Here is a 12,414-nt window from a genome sequence, read left to right on the forward strand (position 1 = left end):
TCAGACCTTTACCAAGGAAAATGATTAAATATCTAATTAGCTAGCCAAGGAATCCCAGGGGAATTTCTTCCCAGGACAAAACCCAAAACTCAACACTGAATAACTCATTGAAATAACTGGAATGTAATTTCAGCTCAAGATTGACCCTGAGCAAGGGGAAGCTAAAGGGGGTTCAGACGTGCATACTGCTACCAGTTGATGGTCCACACCATGATACCAAGGATCTCAGGGGAACCTAAAACCTATTAAGGTCTATAATACAAAGACCACTAGGCATAAACTCTTACTCAAAGTTAGGTTTATTAGGATGCTGTAGCAAGGGAGAGTGTACACTAAGAGAACAGTAGGGCATCTCAAATGGGAAGAATTGGGAGGGGGTTTTGGGAGCTAGAGTTAGTCTTGGATTATTTTGGCAGGGACACATTGTTGAAACAGTGGTCTTTAGAGTGTTGTATGTAAGTGATGAATCACAAAATTCTACACCTGAAACTAATATACTGTATGTTAACTAACTGGAATTTAAATACAAATTTGGAGGAAGGAAAAGTCAGTGGTCTTTAGAACACATGAACCCAGGTAAGGTTAATGTTACACCAGTTTGTTTGAGGTCTTAGAATATATAGGTCTGTATGAGTTTAGATGATTTGTTTTGCATGTTAAGGTTTGATACAGTTTCTCTCTTGAGAATCATGTATATATGTTTGGCCAGTTGGAGTTTCTGTTTGAATTCTCAGTACTCCCAAGAAAATATCCATAGTTCAAAAAGACAACATTTATAGACTAAGACATTTATTGCATAACTTAGAGTGGTGGTCTTTAGCATATTTTTTGGGGTGTTATTTTAGTCTTAGTTTAGATTTTCAGTGGTATCTTAATAATGCATCAGGTCATGGAATTATGAACATTTGTTGGTGACATTTGAGGATATCTCCTTTGGTTTCATTATGTGCATTTTCTCTTTATAGATTCTATTTTTTTTTCTTTTTTAAGATTTTATTTATTTATTTATTTGAGAGAGAGACTGAGAGAGAGCATGAGCGGGGGAGGGTCAGAGGGAGAAGCAGACTCCCCGCCGAGCAGGGAGCCCGATGCGGGACTCGATCCTGGGACTCCAAGATCATGACCTGAGCCGAAGGCAGTCGCTTAACCAACTGAGCCACCCAGGCGCCCCTAGATTCTATTTTTCTTAACTGAGATTTGTTTTGTTATTGAAGCTAGTTTATATGGATTTCAGGGATTTTCCTATGATCATTATAATAGTCATCAGGTATTAAATCTAGACTAAAAGCATGTGAAATTGGTTAGGCTTATGTACTTTATCTTCCTTACTTGATCTCTGGCCTGCATTAATGGAAATGGAGAGAAGGACTATTATTTCAGTGGTGGCTATGTTTAAAGAGCCTTATAATGTTGGCAGAATTGTCGTGTCTGCTGCTTACCAATTCTTGTATGATTTAAAAGATCCTTTCGTTACTTAAATATTGAAATCAATCTAATCTCTAATTAGTCTTTGGGAAAACCACAGAATGTTATCCTCCTTCACAATTTACCATGTATTGCATCCTTTCTTGCTCAACATTAAAAGGAAATAAAAAATTAATTTCACTAAAAATATTGTTTCTTGAAAGTATAGTGAGATAATATTTTGCATTACATTGTGGCCTGTAGAGTTAGATGTTTTCAGACATTTTTTTACTTCAACTGATTATTTGGCATATTCAGTATCTCAGTACCCTTTGTCCCATTCCTTTTCTATCACCTTCTATCACCTATCAACCTGAATTTTGAATAAGTCCAATATATGTGCCTTTTTTTTTTTTTGTAAAAGGCAGTGAATGTTGTATAAGAAAACCTGTAACCACAATCTCTAACTTATATTTTTTGATAAACTTTTATCTCATTCACCACAACCATTATTTTATCCTCTGGCTGCTTTTAAGGTTTTCCCTTGTCTTTTGTTTTCAACGGTTTGCAAATGATTTGCCTAAGTTGTTTTTTATTTTGTTTTTGTTTTTTTTAGTCCTGCTTAGTGTTTTCTGAGCTTCTTGGATCTGTGATTTGATGTCTGTAATTAATTTTGGAAAATTCTTGGTCATATTATCTTTCAATTTTTTGTCTCGTTCTTTTTTTTTTTTAAGATTTTATTTATTTGTCAGAGAGAGAGCACAGGCAGGAGTGGCAGGCAAGGGAGAAGTAGACTCCCTGCTGAGCAAGGAGCCCGATGTGGGACTCCATCCCAGGACCCTGGGACCATGACCTGAGCCAAAGGCAGATGCTTAACAACTGAGCCACCCAGGCATCCCTGTCTCGTTCTTTCTATGATTCTAGTTATGTGTGTGTTAGACCACTGATTTTGTCTCACAGCTCTTTTCTGTTTATTTTCACGTTTTTCTCTCTTTGTGTTTCAGTTTGGTAATTTTCTTTTTTTTTTTAAGATTTTATTTCTTTATTCATGAGAGACAGAGAGAGAGAGGCAGAGGGAGAAGCAGGCTCCCAAGGAGCAGAGAGCCCGATGCGGGACTTGATCCCAGGACCCTGGGATCATGACCTGAGCTGAAGGCAGACGCTTAACCATCTGAGCCACCCAGGCATCCTCAGTTTGGTAATTTTCAACAGACCTATATTCAAGTACACTAAATTTTTCCTTGGCTTGTTAAGTCTACTAATAAGCTGGTGGAGGCATTCTTCATCTCTATGACTGAGTTTTAAATTTCCAGTATTTTCTTTTTTTTAATTAATTAATTATTTTATTTTATTTTATTATGTTATGTTAGTCACCATATATTACATCATTAGTTTTTGATGTAGTGTCCCATGATTCATTGTTTGCGTATAACACCCAGTGCTCCATGCAATACGCACCCTCCTTAATACCCATCACCTGGCTAACCCATCCCCCCACCCCCTCCCCTCTAAAACCCTCAGTTTGTTTCTCAGAATCCATAGTCTCTCATGGTTCGTCTCCCTCTCCAATTTCTCCCCCGTCATTTCTCCCTTCCTACTATCCTTTTTTTTTTTTTAACATACAATGTATTATTTGTTTCAGAGGTACAGGTCTGTGATTCATCAATCCTACACAATTCACAGCACTCACATAGCACATGCCCTCCCCAATGTCCATGACCCAGCCACCCCATCCCTCCCACCCCCCCACCACACCAACAACCCTCAGTTTGTTTCCTGAGATTAAGAGTCTTTTATGGTTTGTTTCCCTCTCTGGTTTCATCTTGTTTCATATTTTCCTCCCTTCCCCTATGATCCTCTGTCTTGTTTCTTGAATTCCTCATATCAGCGAGATCATATGATACTTGTCTTTCTCTGATTGACTTATTTCGCTTAGGATAATACCCTTTAGTTCCATCCACGTCATTGCAAATGGCAAGATTTCGTTTTTTTGATGGCTGCATAATATTCCATTGTGTGTGTGTGTGTATATATATATACCACATCTTCTTTATCCATTCATCTGTAGATGGACATCTTGGCTCTTTCCATAGTTTGGCTATTGTGGACATTGCTGCTATAAACATTGGGGTGCACATACCCCTTTGGATCACTACATTTGTATCTTTGGGGTAAATACCCAGTAGTGCAACTGCTGGATCATAGAGTAGCTCTATTTTCAACTTTTTGAGGAACCTCCATACTATTTTCCAGAGTGGCTGTACCAACTTGCATTCCCACCAACAGTGTAGGAGGGTTCCCCTTTCTCCACATCCTCGCCAACATCTGTTGTTTCCTGACTTGTTAATTTTAGCCATTCTGACTGGTGTGAGGTGGTATCTCATTGAGGATTTGTATTTCCCTGATGCTGAGTGATGTTGAGCAGTTTTTCATGTGTCTGTTGGCCATTTGGGTGTCTTCTTTGCAGAAATGTCTGTTCATGTCTTCTGCCTATTTCTTTATTGGATTATTTGTTCTTTGGGTGTTGAGTTTGAGAAGTTCTTTATAGATTTTGGATACTAGCTCTTTATCTGATATGTCATTTGGAAATATCTTCTCCCATTCTGTCGGTTGTCTTTGTTGACTGTTTCCTTTGCTGTGCAAAAGCTTTTTGTGTTGATGAAGTCCCAATAGTTTTGCCCTTGCTTCCCTTGCCTTTGGTGATATGTCCAGGAAGAAGTTGCTGCGGCTGAGGTCGAAGAGGTTGCTGCCTGTGTTCTCCTCTAGGATTTTGATGGATTCCTGTGTCACACTTAGGTCTTTCATCCATTTTGAGTCTATTTTTGTGTGAGGTGTAAGGAAATGGTCCAGTTTCATTCTTCTGCATGTGGCTGTCCAATTTTCCCAACACCATTTGTTGAAGAGACTTTTTTCCATTGGACATTCTTTCCTGCTTTGTCAAAGATTAGTTAACCATAGAGTTGAGGGTCCATTTCTGGGTTCTCTATTCTGTTCCATTGATCTATGTGTCTGTTTTTGTGCCAGTACCATACTGTCTTTTTTTTTTTTTTAATTTATTTATTCATGAGAGTCAGAGAGAGAGAGAGAGAGATGCAGCGGCAGAGGGAGAAGCAGGCTCCCCACCTAGCAGGGAGCCTGATGCGGGACTCGATCCCAGGACCCTGGGATCGTGACCTGAGCCAAAGGCAGATGCTTAACCATCTGAGCCACCCAGGCGTCCCAGTACCATACTGTCTTGATGATGACAGCTTTGTAATAGAGCTTGAAGTCCGGAATTGTGATGCCACCAGCTTTGCTTTTCTTTTTCAACATTCCTCTGGCTATTCGGGGTCTTTTCTTGTCTAGTATTTTCTTTTTTAAAGATTTATTTATTTTAGGGAGAGAAAGCATTTGCGTGAGCGGAGGGTGGGAGCAGAAGGAGAGGGAGAGAGAATCTCAAGCAGGCTCCCTGCTGAGCATGAAGCCCAACGTGCAGCTCAGTCTCACAACCCTGAGATCACAACCTGAGCCAAAGACAAGAGTTGGATGCTTAACCAACTGTGCCACTCAGGGCTCCTTTCTAGTATTTTCATTTATTTTTTTTTTCTATAGTTTCCATTCCTTTGTTGATATTATCTATCTGATCTTATATATTGTCCATCTCTTCCATTGGAGACTTAACATACTTATTTTTAATTCCCTATCAGTTCCAACATATATGTCATATCTGACTCTAGTTCTTTTTTTTAAAATTAACATATAATGTATTATTTGTTTCAGGGGTACAGGTCTGTGATTCTTCAGTCTTACATAATACCCAGTGCTCAATACAACACATACACTCCTCAGTGTCCATCACCCAGTTACCCCACCCATCCACCCCCCTCCCCTCCAGCAACCCTCAGTTTGTTTCCTAAGATTAAAATCTCTTATGGTTTGTCTTCCTCTCTGGTTTCATCTTGTTTCATTTTTTCATCTCTTCCCCTATGATCCTCTGCCTTGTTTCTTAAATTCCACGTATCAGTGAGATCCTATGATAATTATCTTTCTCTGATTGACTTATTTCACTTAGCATAATACCCTCTAGTTCTGTCCACATCATTGCAAGTGGCAAGATTTCTTTTTTGATGGCTGTATAATATTCCATTTTATATATATATATATATATATATCACATTTTCTTTATCCATTCATCTAACTCTAATTCTGATGATTACTTTGTCTCTTAGGAAGGTACTGTTGTAGGAAGGTATTGTTTTTTTTCTGGACCTTTTGTATTCTTTATCATTTTTTTGTTTTGTTTTTTTGAAAGCCAGACATCTACTGTAGCATAGAGACTGAGATAAATAATTTGTGTGCCTGGAAATAAGCACACCTGTCCTTCTACTAGGCCTTTAGTATAGAGTTAGTAATTGGGCTGGGTTTGAGATTACTGTCAGTGTACCACAGGCTTAAAATTCTGAACTGTACTTTGTATTTTGGGGTAGGGGTAGTCTACCAGAGGTTTACTTTTCTCCACTCTCACATTTAGATTTGAAGCTTTTATTGCACCTCAGAGAAAGTCTTACAAGTTAATTTTTGCTTGGTGCTAGTTAACTGACAGTGGGGATTGGGAGTTGGGGTGGAGATGTTCTCTGTTCTAATTAAGACTCACTCTTAGGCAGTCACCATCCCTGGCTCTTGGGGGTGTGGGTTTTCTCAGTGCTCCTGCCTCCACTAGCATAGTTCTAAGCCCAACACATTTTTCTGCCTCTGTACCTGGGATAGATTTTTTTTTTTTTTCCCTCCTGTTCTCTTCTCTTGGCCCTCTCTTTACAAGTGCCCTAAGAGTGACAGGTTTTGTCTGCCTCAAATTAAGGCTTTTGTTCCCTCGAAGATAGGAGTGGAGAGTCCTAGCAAGCTATTGCAGCAAGTCCTCCAGCAAGGGCTACTGTTCCTCTCCCAAGTTTTGCTCAATAAAGAGACCTTCCCAGTATTCTCCAAACCTTTTGTGTGACCACCCAGTTGGTTCATGGAGGAAAAGCTCATAAGAGTGTTGAGACTCCCTATGTTTGCAGCTCCAGAGGCTTCACCCTTTCTAACCAATCATCTTAGCTGAACTTCTCTTCTTGTTCAGCTTTGTCTAGATAAGCCAGTGTCACATCTTGTCTCTCTGTTGGTTACTGGGCAACCTCAACGCTTGGATGGATTAAAGAAAGTTCTGAATTTGTTGTTTGTTTGTTTGCTCATGGTAAGTTTGGCAGCATCTCTTTGTCCAGGTTTGTGCATCCCTAAAAGGACACCAGAAGTCCCATGACAATTTTTAAAATTCTCCTGATCTCTTTATATATTTCCTACTCATTACATCCCTCTCACCAGCTGACAACTGGTCACTTTCTGAGAAAGAAGACATTATCAGATGGGAATGTTTGCCACTTTCTGCAGCCCAACATCTGTACCTATCCTTTTCTCCATTCTTCCTGTCACTGGGGATGGAGTGCTTTCTCTAGCTGTCCAAGGCTCATCTTCATTTCAAAGCCCATCCTGATTTAACTTCTCAGGGATTCTGCCTGTATCAATGTTCCCTTTATTTTTATTTTTATTTTTTTTTAAAGATTTTATTTATAGGGGTGCCTGGGTGGTTCAGTCGTTAAGCATTCTGCCTTTGGCTCAGGTCATGATCTCAGGGTCCTGGGATCGGGCCCCGCATCAGGCTCCCTGCTTGGCAGGAAGCCTGCTTCTCCCTCTCCCACTCCCCCTGCTTGTGTTCCCTCTCTTGCTGTGTCTCTCTGTCAAATAAAATCTTTTATTTTATTTTTGTTTTTAAAGATTTTTATTTATTTATTTGACAGAGAGGGGGAGAGGGAGAGTGGCAGGCAGAGGGAGAAGCAGACTCCCCACTGAACAAGGAGCCCGACTCGGGACTCGATCTCATGACCCTAAGATCATGACCTAAGCCAAAACCAAGAGTCGGTTGCTTAACCGACTGTGCCACCCAGGGGCCCCGACTTTTAAATTTAAATTAAAAATAAATAAAATTTTAAAATTCAGTTTCTCAGTCACAGTAATCCCATTTCATGTCCTCACATGAGGCTAGAGGCTACCATATTAGAAAGTGCAGCTCTAGAGTGATCTAATCTATTTCAACACATTCTGATGACTCCAGATCTCTTTTTTCAACTCCAGAGTTTTACTTCCAGCTGTTTCCTGAAAAGCTTCATGTCCTATAGGAACTTAAAAATATACTGATTTTTAGCTGACCCTTGAATAATGCAGGGGTTAGTGGCACCAAGTCCCCCTACCCCCAGTCAAATAAAAGTCGAAAACTTATAAATGTTGACTCTCCAAAAACTTAGCCACTAATAGCCTACTATTGACTGGGCACCATACTGTCAACAGTTGACTAACACATATTTTGTATGTTATGTGTATTATATACTATATTCTTAGAATAAAGTAAGCTAGAGTAAAGAAAATGTTATTAAGAAAATCATAAAAAATAATCAGGAAATTAGATTTGCAGCACTGTATTGTATTTATTTTTAAAAATCCATATATAAATGGATCTGCACAGTTAAAACCCATGTTGTTCAAGGATCAACTGTATACAAAACAGAACTCATCTCTTTCCTCTGTCTCTCTGTTCCCAGTGTCCCTTATCTTAGGAAATTGCATTAATTTCTATCAGGCTTCTTTACCTTACTGATTTCTCTTTTCTCCTTGCCCTACCCAATCAATGGTTATGCTAAGTACTATTATGTCTTCCTCCAAATAGTTCTTAAATGTGTTTACTTCTTTATTTTTACATCTACTGTGCAGTTTAGGCCAGTACCTCTACTGTACCAACAAATCTTCCAGGGCCCTTATAAATGTAGACTCTGATTCAGTAGGCCTGGGATGGGCCGGCACTTCCGGGCTTCCAGGTGGTGCTGCCATTGTTGCACTGATGACATTTTGAATAGGAAGTAAACCCTTCCTGGAGAGAGTCTTTTAAAGAGTCTCTCTGCTGCTTTGAATCCTTCCTTCCTCTAACCTGTTTGCCACACTGCAGTTGGAGTGATCTGTATAATATGTAAATCTGATCATCTCAATTCCTAGCTTAATATACTTCAATTTCTCGATTTCAGAATGAAGTAGGGATTCATTAGAGATCCTCCTCACCTCTTCAGCTTTATTTCCTAATACTCATCTTCCCCACCCCAACTTGCTCATATTCTGTGTGTGTATGGTTTGAAGGGGTCTTTGCATGTGTTTTTCTGTTCAGCATGATATGCTCTTCTTCCATTCCCTTTGTTCCTATAATCCCTCCTTAGGTCTCAGCTTTGATATCACTCTCCCTGAGAAGCCTTCTTTAACTCCTCAAGACTAGATAATCTTTTCTTTTCTTTTTTTTCTTTTCTCCTATAGCATTCTGTGGCATCTAATCATGCTAAATTATTAGTGCCTATTTACTTGTCTTTTTAACCGGATAGACCGTCAACTTCTTGAGGTCAGGAACTATCTTTTTAATTGTTAGCAAATAGTAGATGCTCAATAGATTTTTTTTTTTTTGAAAGGGTGAACAAGATATGAAGACAGTATGCTTTGTGGAGATGTGAGTGCTTCCCTGATTAAGCTTCCCTAGTAGCTTCCAACTTTAGAGTTTCAGAAGGATCCACAAAGGAAGAAATTGAGGTATGAGAGGTGTTTTGGGCTTTGTTTTCACTAGGGAATGATACTTTCCAAGACCTCAGTTTATTCCCAGTTTTTTGAATATGATATATGAGTATCATATGGAATATGAATTTATTGAATATGGCATAATATGTTTTTTAATATGCATACCATAAAACACTAAGTCTGCTAGATGCTGTGAAGAAAAGCTTCTATGATCAAATAGTTTAAGAAACACAGCATAATCTTCCCACCTCTTAAAATTCATGTTACTATGTAGTTACATACTAAAGTCTCTGCAAAACCCTCAGTAAAGAAACCTATTTAAATTTGTTTAACTTGATGTTTTTCTAGCTTATTTGACCAAAGAACTCCATTTTAATTTCCCTTTGGCAAATGCAGAGATGAAAGAGAAATTTAATTGCCTCTGTCAGACAATAAGTTTAAATGTGAAATAAAATTTACTTATACATGTTCTGGCTCAAACACTCACTGAAGCAGTTTCAGGACCTACTGTTCCTTTTTTTCCATTTAGAACCCATTGTGGACTAATATGTATTAGACATCTGAGCCATCACCAGATTCAACTTTATTTAATTGATAAAAACCTAATATTTTCCAACCAGGAGCCACAGTTTTCTTAGATCACAACAGCACTAGCAGTTTCTTTTCCCAAAGACACAAAGTTGTGTTTTTGTTTCTGTTTTCTGTTTTTTGTTTTGTTTTGTTTTGCTTTGCTTTTTGTTTTTGCAAGGATGCGTAGAGGACAATAAAACTGAATCATTTAAAGTGGTCAAGGTAATGGCCTCTAGAGCCACATAACTGGGGTTCAAAACCTGGCTTTACCATTTACTTACTGATGTGATTTTATCAACTTACTTTGCCTCTCTGTGTCTTAGTTTTCTCATCCGTAAAATGAAGTGACAACGGTATCTACCTTAGAGGCACATTGTAAGGTACAAATGAGTTAATTTACATAAAACTCATATACTAAGTGTTCACTAAGTATCAGAAATCAAATTATTAAAATCTACCAGGTGGGATATCAGCCAGGGTCACTCATTGATGAAGTGACCTACCATCATATACCAGCTTCAAAGAACAATCAAATTGTCATAACTTTTGGCCTTCTTTTGAATGCTGAAATGACTGATAACTATTAGAATACTAGGTATGTATTGTATATTTAAAGGAAATTGCATAACTAATGAGGCTGCTTAGAACAACTATAATATATATTTCTTGTTTGGAATTTTATTTCCTTCATGTGGTATTTGTACTTGGGGTTTGAGAAAAATGGAAAAGATAGTGGTAGATAAAAGTCCTTCAAAACTTGGGAGTCAATTTGGAGAAAAACAAAAGGAAGAATAGACAATCTATATGGGTCTAAAGAAAGTAAATTATTAATAATCTTCCAAAACAGAAAGCACCAGGCCTACTGAGTTCACTGGTGAGGTCTGCAACAGAATTTTTTTAAAAAGATTTTATTTATTTATTTGACAGAGAGAGAGACAGCAAGAGAGGGAACACAAGCAGGGGGAGTGGGAGAGGGAGAAGCAGGCTTCCTGCCAAGCAGGGAGCCTGATGCGGGGCCCGATCCCAGGATCCCGGGATCATGACCTGAGCAGAAGGCACTTAATGACTGAGCCATCCAGGTGCCCTGCAATAGAATATTTAATGAAGAAATTATACTGATTATCTACAGTCTCTTCCAGAAAATAGAAGCAGGGGGAATACTTCCTAACTCATTTTAAGGCCAGCATCATCCTAACACCAGACAAAGACATTACAAGAAAAGAAACTACAGATCAACATCCCTCATGAACACAGATGCAAAAATCCTCAAAAAAATATTAGTGAATGAATTCAACAATGTATAAAAAGAATTATATGCCATGACCACGTGGGATTTAAGCCAGGTATTTAAGGCTGGTTCAATATTTGAAAATCAAATGATGTAATCCATCACATCAATAGGTTAAAGAAGAAAAATCACATAATCATTTCAATAGGTATAGAAAAAAATTTGACAAAATTCAACATCCATTCATAATAATAATTCTCAGCAAACTAGGAGTAAAGGGTAACATCCTCAACTTGATAAAGAACACCTACAAAAACCCTACAGTTAACATCATACTTAATGGTAAAAAACTAGAAGCTTTCCTGCTAAGATTAGGAACAAGACAAGGATGTCTCCTCTCACCACTCCTTTTCAATTGTACTGGAAGTCCTAGTTAATGCAATAAGACAAGAAAAAAAATAGTATGAAAATAGGATGTTCACGGATAGGACGACACAATGTTGTCAAGATGTCAGTTCTTCCTAACTTGATTTATTGATTTAATGCAATCCCATTAAAATACCAGCAAGTAACTTTGTGGATATCAACAAACGGATTCTAAAGTCCATATGAAGAGGCAAAAGACCCAGAAGAGCCAATTCAATGTCAAAAAAGAACAAAGTTGGTGGACTGATAGTGTCCAACTCCAACACTTACTATAAAGCTATAGTAATCAAGACAGTGTGGTATTGGCAAAAGAATTGACAAATAGATAGTGAGGCAGAACAGAGAGCCCAGAAATAGACCCACAGAAATACAGTCAACTGATCTTTGGCAAAGGAGCAAAGGCAATACAAGGGAGCAAAGATAGTTTCTTCAACAAATGGTGCCAAAACAACTGCTCATTCACACACAAAAAAGAATCTAGACACAGACTTTATACCCATCACAAAAATTAACCTAAAATGGATAATAGACCTAAATACAAAGTATGAAACTGAAATTCCTAGAAGACAACATAGGAGAAAATCTTAATGACCTTAGGTGTGGCAATGACTTTTTAGATATGCCAAAGGCATGATCCATGAAAGAAAGACTTGATAAGCTGTCAGCAGTCATGGAGTAGAGTTCTGTTTCCCTATACCAAATGCAGTCTTCTCTCTGAGTACACATTAGACCTTTACAGAACTTTATGTTGTTCTTAACTAACAGGTCAACTTACTGTTTCAAAATCATATGGAGTCCATAGCCAGGGAGCAGGCATTAGGCTTTTGGTCTAGTTAACTCCCTTGCCGTGTACAAGAGCAGAGCTAGACCTAACTGCATAAGCCATAAAGGAACAGAATATCTCAGGAGAGATCCTCCTTGTTTCTTTGTCTTTTGAACAAGCCACTCTTTTTTTTTTTTTTTTAAGATTTTATTTATTTATTTGAGACAGAGAGAATGAGAGAGACAGAGAGCACATGAGAGGGGGGAGGGTCAGAGGGAGAAGCAGGCTCCCTGCCGAGCAGGGAGCCCGATGCGGGACTCGATCCCAGGACTCCAGGATCATGACCTGAGCCGAAGGCAGGCGCTTAACCAACTGAGCCACCCAGGCGCCCTGAACAAGCCACTCT

At 38.6% G+C, this 12,414-nt stretch overlaps 1 protein-coding gene across 1 annotated transcript in view; it reads left to right on the forward strand.

Moving 5' to 3' along the window:
• The first annotated feature begins 2,566 nt into the window (after positions 1 to 2,566).
• The window catches only part of CCDC81 (coiled-coil domain containing 81), a 61,626-nt gene continuing 51,778 nt past the window's right edge, over positions 2,567 to 12,414 (forward strand). The window contains exons 1-2 of the mRNA XM_034995177.1: positions 2,567 to 2,602; positions 8,919 to 9,036. The gene's annotated coding sequence lies outside the window, so the exon portion shown is untranslated. The remainder of the gene's footprint in view (positions 2,603 to 8,918; positions 9,037 to 12,414) is intronic.

This window comes from Mirounga leonina, unplaced genomic scaffold (assembly GCF_011800145.1).
Source record: "Mirounga leonina isolate KUSES-001 unplaced genomic scaffold, KU_Mleo_1.0 Mir_92, whole genome shotgun sequence".
NCBI lineage: Eukaryota > Metazoa > Chordata > Mammalia > Carnivora > Phocidae > Mirounga > Mirounga leonina.